Genomic DNA, 8,709 nt, shown 5'->3' with positions numbered 1-8,709 from the left:
CAGTCTCTACTAAAAATACCAAAAATTAGCTGGGCATGGTGGCACACGACTGTAATCCCAGCTACTTGGGAGGCTGAGGCAGGAGAATCTCTTGAAGATGGTAGGCAGAGGTTGCAGTGAGCTGAGATCACGCCACTGCACTCCAGCCCGGGCGACAGTGCAAGACCCCATCTCAAAAAAAAAAAATTTTTTTTTAAATAAATATGCATAAAGTGGTTATCAGAGACAGGAGCTCCTTGAGTGAGGCACAGTGATAGTTCCTAATATAGATGGCTCCATGGCCTCCTCTCCTTGCTCCTAAACACCACTCCTCCTTTGTCTTATTGGGGCCACATGACTTAACCCTGCCCATTCCTCTCATCTAGAGACGGGCTTCATGACAAGGCCGTTTCCCCATACTCCACCTGCCCCACTGTGGCTAAAAATAAACCCTTGGAGCCAGCTGGCTCTATCGCTCATCCTTTCTTTCCCCCTCCCTCCCTTCCACTACCCTCCTCTCTCTTTCTCCTTCTCTCTCAAGGCATTTTATGTCCAATCACTAAACTGAAATACAGGCCGGGCATGGTGGCTCACACCTGTAATCCCAGCACTTTGGAAAGCTGAGGTGGGTGGATCACCTGAGGTCAGGAGTTCAAGACCAGCCTGGCCAAGATGGAGAAACCCCATATCTACTAAAAATGCAAAAGCTAATCGGGCGTGGTGGTGGACACCTGTAATCCCAGCTACTCAGGAGGCTGAGTCAGAAGGATCACTTGAATCTGGGAGGTGGAGGTTGCAGTGAGACAAGATTGTACCGCTGCACTCCAGCCTGGGTGACAGAGTGAGACCCTATCTCCAAAAAAAAAATAAATAAAAATTAAAAATAAAATAAAATGAAATAAAAATAAAGTGAAATACATGTAAGGAAATTGGATATCGCCTCAAATCTCCACGTTTTTCATGATAATTTTTTCCTGGTTTTCTTTCTGAGCACTGCATGAAGTAGGCTACATACTTGCTTCCAAACAGAAAATGTCCTCAAAAGATGCACACTAATCTGATAATAATGGTAACCACCGGGAAAACAAATGGAAATGGGTAGTGGTCAAGTGGCATTTGAGATCTAAGTGGATTGCATGGATGTTTTATGATAAGAATATATTCAACATAAAATTGGAAGAAAATTGTTGGCTATGAGCTTCCTAGTATCCAGTGCAACTATATATAGAATGAGGTATAAAATCCCTCAAGAGTGACCTGCCTGGTCTCAAAAGGGTTGTGTGACTTCAGGGACTATGAAGCCTAGTTGTGGGTTTCCATCTTGGCACCCAGGATGCTCTCCCTTCTTCCATGTTCCTCTTGGAGACCACCCCCTACTCTCAATTCTGGTTTGCAGTGGTGGTGATGGGCCTGGTTGATCCAATCATTCCTCTGACAAGGTAAGAAGCAGCAAGACACAAAGAGACCTTGGGCTCCTGGGGAAGCCATTCTCATTCTGGAGAAGCTGAGAGGATGCCGGGCCTGCAGGGCTGTAGCTGGCATTGTCGCAGTAAAGATCTGTGGAGGCAGGCCTGTGCAAATAGTGTTGAACCAGTGATGGGAATGAGCTCCTGGTCAAACCACACAAAAAGGAGGATGACCTTTGAGGTGGGTACACCACTATTTTCTCTTCTTTTCTTTCCTTTTGCATTCTTTCCTCTTTTTTAAAGCCAGTTTAGTTTGGCTTTTCTGCCTATAGCGCCTGAAAGAGCACAGGGAAGCTTATCTTACTGCAACTGTAACTCACACCTCCAGAAGTGCAACCCAGTGTGAGCAGATCCCGACCCTTCACCCATGACCTCTTGGACAGCGTGTACAGAGGATGCTTCCTAGCCCTGAACAAAGCTCTCACCCTGTGACCTGCCATGACCAATTCAGGCAGGTGCTACCAGAGGCATTTGCTGGGATGTCCCACTGCTTTCTTTCCTTTCTGCTGTAAGCACAGGATGTTCCAGATTAGAGAGAGCCCCTTGCCACCAGCTTCAGAATGCAGCAGTGCAGAGCAAGACACAAGGAACAGAGCTGCCCTCATGAGCCACTGACAGTCCCTACTAGCTAAGAAACATGCCTCTGGTGAGCAGTGGCATTGGCTGGCTTCTGTTGCATCAACTAATGACAGCTGATGAAAACACAACCCAACCAGACACCAGAAGAACAGGCCCTTGCCCCTCCCAGGATGGGTCCACTTGACTATCTCCTTGAAGCCACTTAGAAAGTAAGGTGGCCTAAGCTTTTCTCAGATGCCTCCTCTGTCTCGGCAGAACAACTTTCAAAATTGACTTCACTGGCTGCATTAGCAAGCAACACTTTGCAGAAACTGATCATGAAAAGTAAACAGTGAGACATTTTCCCTCACTATTTCCAACTCATTGTTTTTATCACATGACAGAAAATTCTGGCATCTTAAAATGTATACTTAAGAGAATACCACACACTGGTGGCTTTCGAGAACTAGCTCTTTTCTGAAGACAAGAAGAGTCCAAGAAATGAGAAATGACTGTCACCAAAGCTTTAGAAAAAGAAAAAGTAAAAGAGTCTGTTTATGGTTCCTGGGCTAATGACTTTGGAGAGCTGTCAATGTCAACAGAGCCAAGCACCACATGGGACAGAATTTGGTTCATTAGCAAATTATGGCTTGTGAGTACAAAAAAAGAAATAATTTGCCCTGAAATGGAATTCCATACCCCAAGGAGCTCTGGGAAGATTGATGGGTGCTCTGCTCAAAGGGCTCTTCCAACCTCATGGGGCCTCCTGTGGAGTGTCCCGCGTCACCCATGGCCCTGGTGTGGCCACACTCATCTCCGCACAAAGCAGAATGTGTGGGGGCACCCTTCACAGGGTAACTGGCCCAACCTTCATCTTCTACAGACGAGGAAAGAGGGCATGAGGCTGTCTAAACTCACAATCGAGTCACAGCCAAACCAGAGGTGAAATCCCAGCATCACAACACGGCCATTCATTGTTCTCCCATAAGCGCATCGGTAAACATGGTTTCCTCCAGGACTTCTTGTTGGAGCTATAGGAGGTTGAGTCTTACATGCAGCCAGCTGAGAGGGTGTGCCATGGTGGGGAATAGCTGAAAGATATGGAAATGCCCCTTCCTCATAACTGCCTGAAGCCCCCAGGACACTCCAAATAATGATTAAAATTTCTTCCATGTAAATTCAGCTTCTAGACTACCCTCTTGGTGCCTTCTTACACAAAATCCCGGAGCTGTCCTGGGGATGCTTGTGGTCTAGAGAGCTTCCTGGAAGGCAATGGGTTAAGGCGCTCCCAGTTTTCCTATCAAGGAGAGGAGGGATGGTGGTGTGAGAGATGGGGTGCTCAACAAGCATCTGTTGCCAGCAGAGCCCACCCTGCAGAGTAATAATTCCAAAGTACAGGGAAGAGGAGGAAGGGACCAGGCCTTGGACCTGCTCTGGTAGGAGCCATACTCTCTCCCTGCCCCTCTCTCCAGGTCTCAGCTGCAAGGGACACTGACTCAGGCCCTTTTCTCCCTACACATACCCCTGCTCTGTATAACCCAGGGTTCCCAGAACTTGTCTAACTCAATGGTTTGGGATCCCAGTTCTCCAAAGCTCCACGATTATTCCCAGAGTCCCCCAGCATGCCCTGAATATTTTCACCAGCAAGCCAGGCCACATGGACCTGGCAGTCCGCTTCTTGCCACAAGCCCATGGCCACTTATGCTGGGTCTGCCGCTCCTGCCTCGCCTCACAGCAACCTCTGTTAGGTGTCTCCAGGTATCCCGGGAACTGTCCTTCCAAGTGACTGAGACCCCTGTCACCATTGCTCTGAGCCCAAGAAATGCTCCTGGATGGATGGCCAGTCTCAGAGATGGCTGATGCCTTCTTCCCTGTGTGTGACACTTGCTCATCTGGGCCGGTGCTCCCTGCCACAGAGATTTGAGTGCAATTGTTGTTATTCATGGTCCTGCCTGCACCCCAGGAAACACTCACACATTTATGCATGAGCCAGGAGATAAACCCAAGAGACAAAAAAAAAAAAAAAAATTGCCGGGTGCGGTGGAAGGCACCTGTAATCCCAGCTACTCGGGAGGCTGAGGCAGGAGAATCACTTGAAGTCAGAGGGCGCAGGTTGCAGTGAGCCAAGATCGCTCCACTGCACTCCAGCCTGGGTGACAAAGTGAGATTCCATCTCAAAAAAACAAAACAAAAAAAACTTACACAGCATGTTACTGTACTATTCACTGTAGGAAATTATAACCAATGGCAAGTACTTATGTATCTAAACATATCTAAACACTGAAAAGATACAGTAAAAATACAGTATTATAATCTTATGAGACCACCACATGCATTGTTCAGAGAAACACTGTTATGCAGTGCATGACTGTATATAATCACATATCCAGAAATGAATTGGCGAAGGAGCTCGGGGAATGCATTCTCTGCAGTGCCCTGTGGTCCCGAGCCAGCTAGGAGAAGGTACAAATGGATCGGATCCAAGAGCAATGAGCAGTCAAAATAGGAAGCAGCTGTGTCATGCAAAAGTGGCTCAAAGATCCTGTTAAATTCTTTGCTTTTCGCCATTTCACTTGGAAGGTCGCTGTGGAGCCCAAATCTGTATGGAAGACTTAGGGGTTCAGGGAAAGACTGTAAGTCTAATTTAGGCCACATGGCTCTGAAGTTAGAACTGCTTACAAGCCATGGAAGAGGCCCCTGACTTAGGATGAAACAGCTGACCTGCTGCGGGAGGGTATGCAGCGGGTGCTCTGATCCCTGAACATCCAGGGCCACGCCAGTGCAGTCCTCTTCCTGAGTGACCCCTTCGATCTTGTCACTCCTCGGCTGCCTGCCTCCCACGGCTCCCCTTCCCTGCTGACTTCAGACTTCCAGGTTCCAAGGAAGACTGTGCACATTCCCAAATCCCCTCCTTCAAAATGAACCCCACTGTAAATTCATAAAAATGTGGGAGTAAAAATCTTTTTGATATTAAAAGTACTACCTTAGTTCAGAAACAAGAAAGGGCAAACTCTATGAGATAAACAAGAGAAAACTCCAACAGCTGCTGTAGCCAGTGCCTCCCAGCCCTTGGGGAATGGGACAAGCCAGGATTTATGACGCACGGATGAATGCCCCAGCATAGGTATTGATGCACCCATCCTACAGACATCCTCCCCGAGACTGAACTCGTAGCCTGCTGGTACCTGGTGCAGGGCCCAAATTCTCACCTTTGCTATGGTGCATGAATACCAGAAACACTAGGTAAAAACTGATTTGGAGCCAACAAGCATCACACCACCGGAATTGAGGGGCCCATGAAACTGCCCCACAGGGAGACCACCAAGGCCAGGTGCACCTGGTAGGGAAGCCCACAAGGAGATGGACTTGCACAGAAGTATGAGACAGCACATTAGGAAGGCTAAGGTCCTGGCACCTGGGCGAAACCATACCTGTAGAAGTAGGTGACAGAACAATGTGAAGGGAGCATGAAATAAGTGTATCCAATGCTGGATTTATTTTAAAAAAAAATTTGTTCACCATCCCAGAAGCCATTATCACTTTTACATGGATGTTCCTTTCCTTTCTTCTTTATTACTGAAGAAGATCAGGCCAGGGACTGACATAGGCTTACATAATAACGCTAGCACTTTGTGGGCAGTGTCTTGTTTATCACAACAATCTTAGACTTAACACAACTAAGGCTCAGAGAAATTAAGCAACCTGTCCAAAGTAACACAGCTAGAGATGGAGGTGATGAAGCGAGGCAGGGCTGGACCAGATCCAAGGTGGCCACCAAGTCCTGTAATCACTGAGAACTCCCAACTCCTGTCTTGCTGTTTTTATTCTACCATATGTATTGTGAAGCACGTCCACAATGCATTGGTTTCCAACTTGTCTGAGTCCAATGATACAGAACACCCATCCATGCACAAGTTACATCAAATGGATTTATCACTTACAGCTAAGCAGTAAGGACAACGGGAGCCTAGGATTCATTGCAACTCATTCCTCAGAACTCAGGAAAGGTGCCTGGGGCAGATGGAGTCTCTTTTGCTTGTGCCCTACTTGTGCTACAGCTGCCGGACTCTGGAAAGCAGCCTACACAGGGTTTTACACTCCAGGGGCTACATGGTGTGCCGGGCTAAAGCACTGAAGGACATCTTGTTTCTAGGAAGGGACTGGACAGAGCCCAGGCTATTCCAGCCAGTCCCCGGCATCTCAGAATGTTGCACTCTAAGCACAAGCTACAGTTGCTCTTGAAATCCACAAGCAAACAGGTGGGAAGTACTGGGTCAGTCCCAAAGAACTGTCCTGCATTTTTGTCCCTTTTTTCTTTCTTCTCCAAGCCAAATGACTACTCTTGGCCTCTTGAAATGTGCCAAGTGTCTGTGCTGACATTGCAGTTATATCATCTCATTTAATCCTTGAAGTAACACCAATTGACCATGCGTTCAAGATACAGAATCCAGTTCCAAGCAAGGTCATAGAGTGAGAAAATAGAAGATCCAATCTTATCACATCTGAAATCCATGGTGTTTTCACTGAACTGCACTACCTCTCAAAAGACTATTAAAAGCCCACCCATTTATGGATTTGTTTTATCATAGTAAAATACACACAACACAAAACTAAGTTTTCACCATTTTTAAGTGTTTTAATTCAGTGGCATTTAGTACATTCAGAATGTTGCTCAATCATCATCTCTCTCTCTAGTTTCAGAACTATTTCACTCAGATGCATCAAACAGTCATTCCCTATTTCCCCTCCCTCCAGCCTTTGGAAGCCACTAGTCTCCTTTCTATCTCTGTGGATTTATGTATTTTGCATGTTTTATATAAGTGAAATTATACAATATGTAATCTTTGGTGTCTGGCTTCATTTACTAACATAATATTTTTGAGGATCATCCACATTGTACCATGTATCAGTACTTTATTCCTTTTTATGGCTAAATAATGTTCCACTATATGGATATAACACATTTTCTGTTCATTCATCAGCTGATGAAACTTTGGGTTGTTTCCACCTTTTGGTGATTATGAATAGTGCTACTATGGACATTTATGTACACATTTTTATTTGAACATTTGTTTTCAATTATTTGGGGGTATGTATTTGTAAGTGAAATTTATGATCATTTAGTCATTCTGTTTAACTTCTTGAGGAGCCACCAAAATGTTTTCCATGGGGGCTGCACCATTTTACACTCCCACCAGTGGTGTACAAGAGTTCTAATTTCTTCACATCCTTGCCAACACTTGTTATTCTCTATTTTTCCTTTTTTTAGGAATCGCTATCCTAATGGGTTTGAAGCAGTTTCTAATTGTGATTTTGATTTACATTTCTCTAATGACTAAATGGCACTGAACCACTTTTCACGTAGTTATTGTCCATTTGTATACATTTTTTGCAGAAAAGTCTGTTCAAGTTCATTGCCTATTTTGTTGTTGAGCTGTAGTAATTCTTTATTTTATTATTTTGGATACTAGTCCCTTATCGGATACGTGATGTGCAAATATTGTCTTCCATTTTGTGGTTGCCTTCTTTCTTAATAATGTCTCTTGATGAACAAGAGCTTTTAATTTAAATGAATTCTAATTTGTCTGTTTTTTATTTTGTTGCTTGTGCTTTCATGTCATTTCTAAGCATATATTTGTCAATTGATTTTTGACAAAAATGCCAAGACAATCCAATAGGGAAATAATAGTATTTTCAACTAATATTGAATTTCCACATTTAAAAAATAATTTAACCCTTCTTTCTTATCACACACAAAAATTAACTAAAAATGGGTCATAGACCCAAATGTAAAATGAACTATAAAACTTCTTGGGCCAGGCGTGGTGGCTCACGCCTGTAATCCTAGCACTTTGGGAGGCTGAGGCAGATGGATCATGAGGTCAGGAGTTCAAGACCAGCATGACCAACATGGTGAAACCCCACCTCTACTAAAAAATACAAAAATTAGCCGAGCATGGTGTAATCCCAGCTACTCAAGAGGCTAAGGCAGGAGAATTGCTTGAACCCGGGAGGTGGAGGTTGCAGTGAGCCAAGATCGCACCACTGCACTCCAGCCTGGGCAACAGAGGGAAACACTGTCTCAAAAAAAAAACAAACAAACAAACAAAAAAACTTAAAATCCTGTGATCTTGGGTTTGGCAAAGATTTCATAGACATGGCACCAAAAGCACAATCCCTAGAGAAAAAAATGAATAAGTTGGACTTTATCAAAGTTAACAAAAATTTGTTCTGCAAAATATATCATTATTTCTTATTGGATGAAAGGACAAGCTGCAGAATTGAAGAAAATATTTGCAAATCTTAGGTCTGATAAAGCAGTTGTGTCCAGAATATATGAATAACTCTTACAGTTTAATAATAATAAGATAAGCAACACACCGAAAAATTGGCATAAAAGTTAAAAAAAAAGGAAAAACTGGCAAAAGTTTTAAATAGACACCAAAGATATATAAATAAATAATGACAAACATGCTATAATAAATAATGAGATAAAAAATGCCATTAGCAGTTAAGGAAATGCAAATTAAAAACATAACAAGATATTACCAGAAACCTATTGGAATAGCCAACACCAACACCCACTGTCAAGGATATGGAGAAACCAGAACCCATATACATCACTTGTAGGAAAAAAACGCCACAGCCACTTTGGCAAAAAGTTGGGCAGCTTCTTAAAAATATCCACTCAGCATATCCTGAACAA

Source organism: Pongo abelii, chromosome 6 (assembly GCF_028885655.2).
Source record: "Pongo abelii isolate AG06213 chromosome 6, NHGRI_mPonAbe1-v2.0_pri, whole genome shotgun sequence".
Lineage (NCBI taxonomy): Eukaryota > Metazoa > Chordata > Mammalia > Primates > Hominidae > Pongo > Pongo abelii.
Note: the sequence above shows the minus strand (reverse complement) of the source record.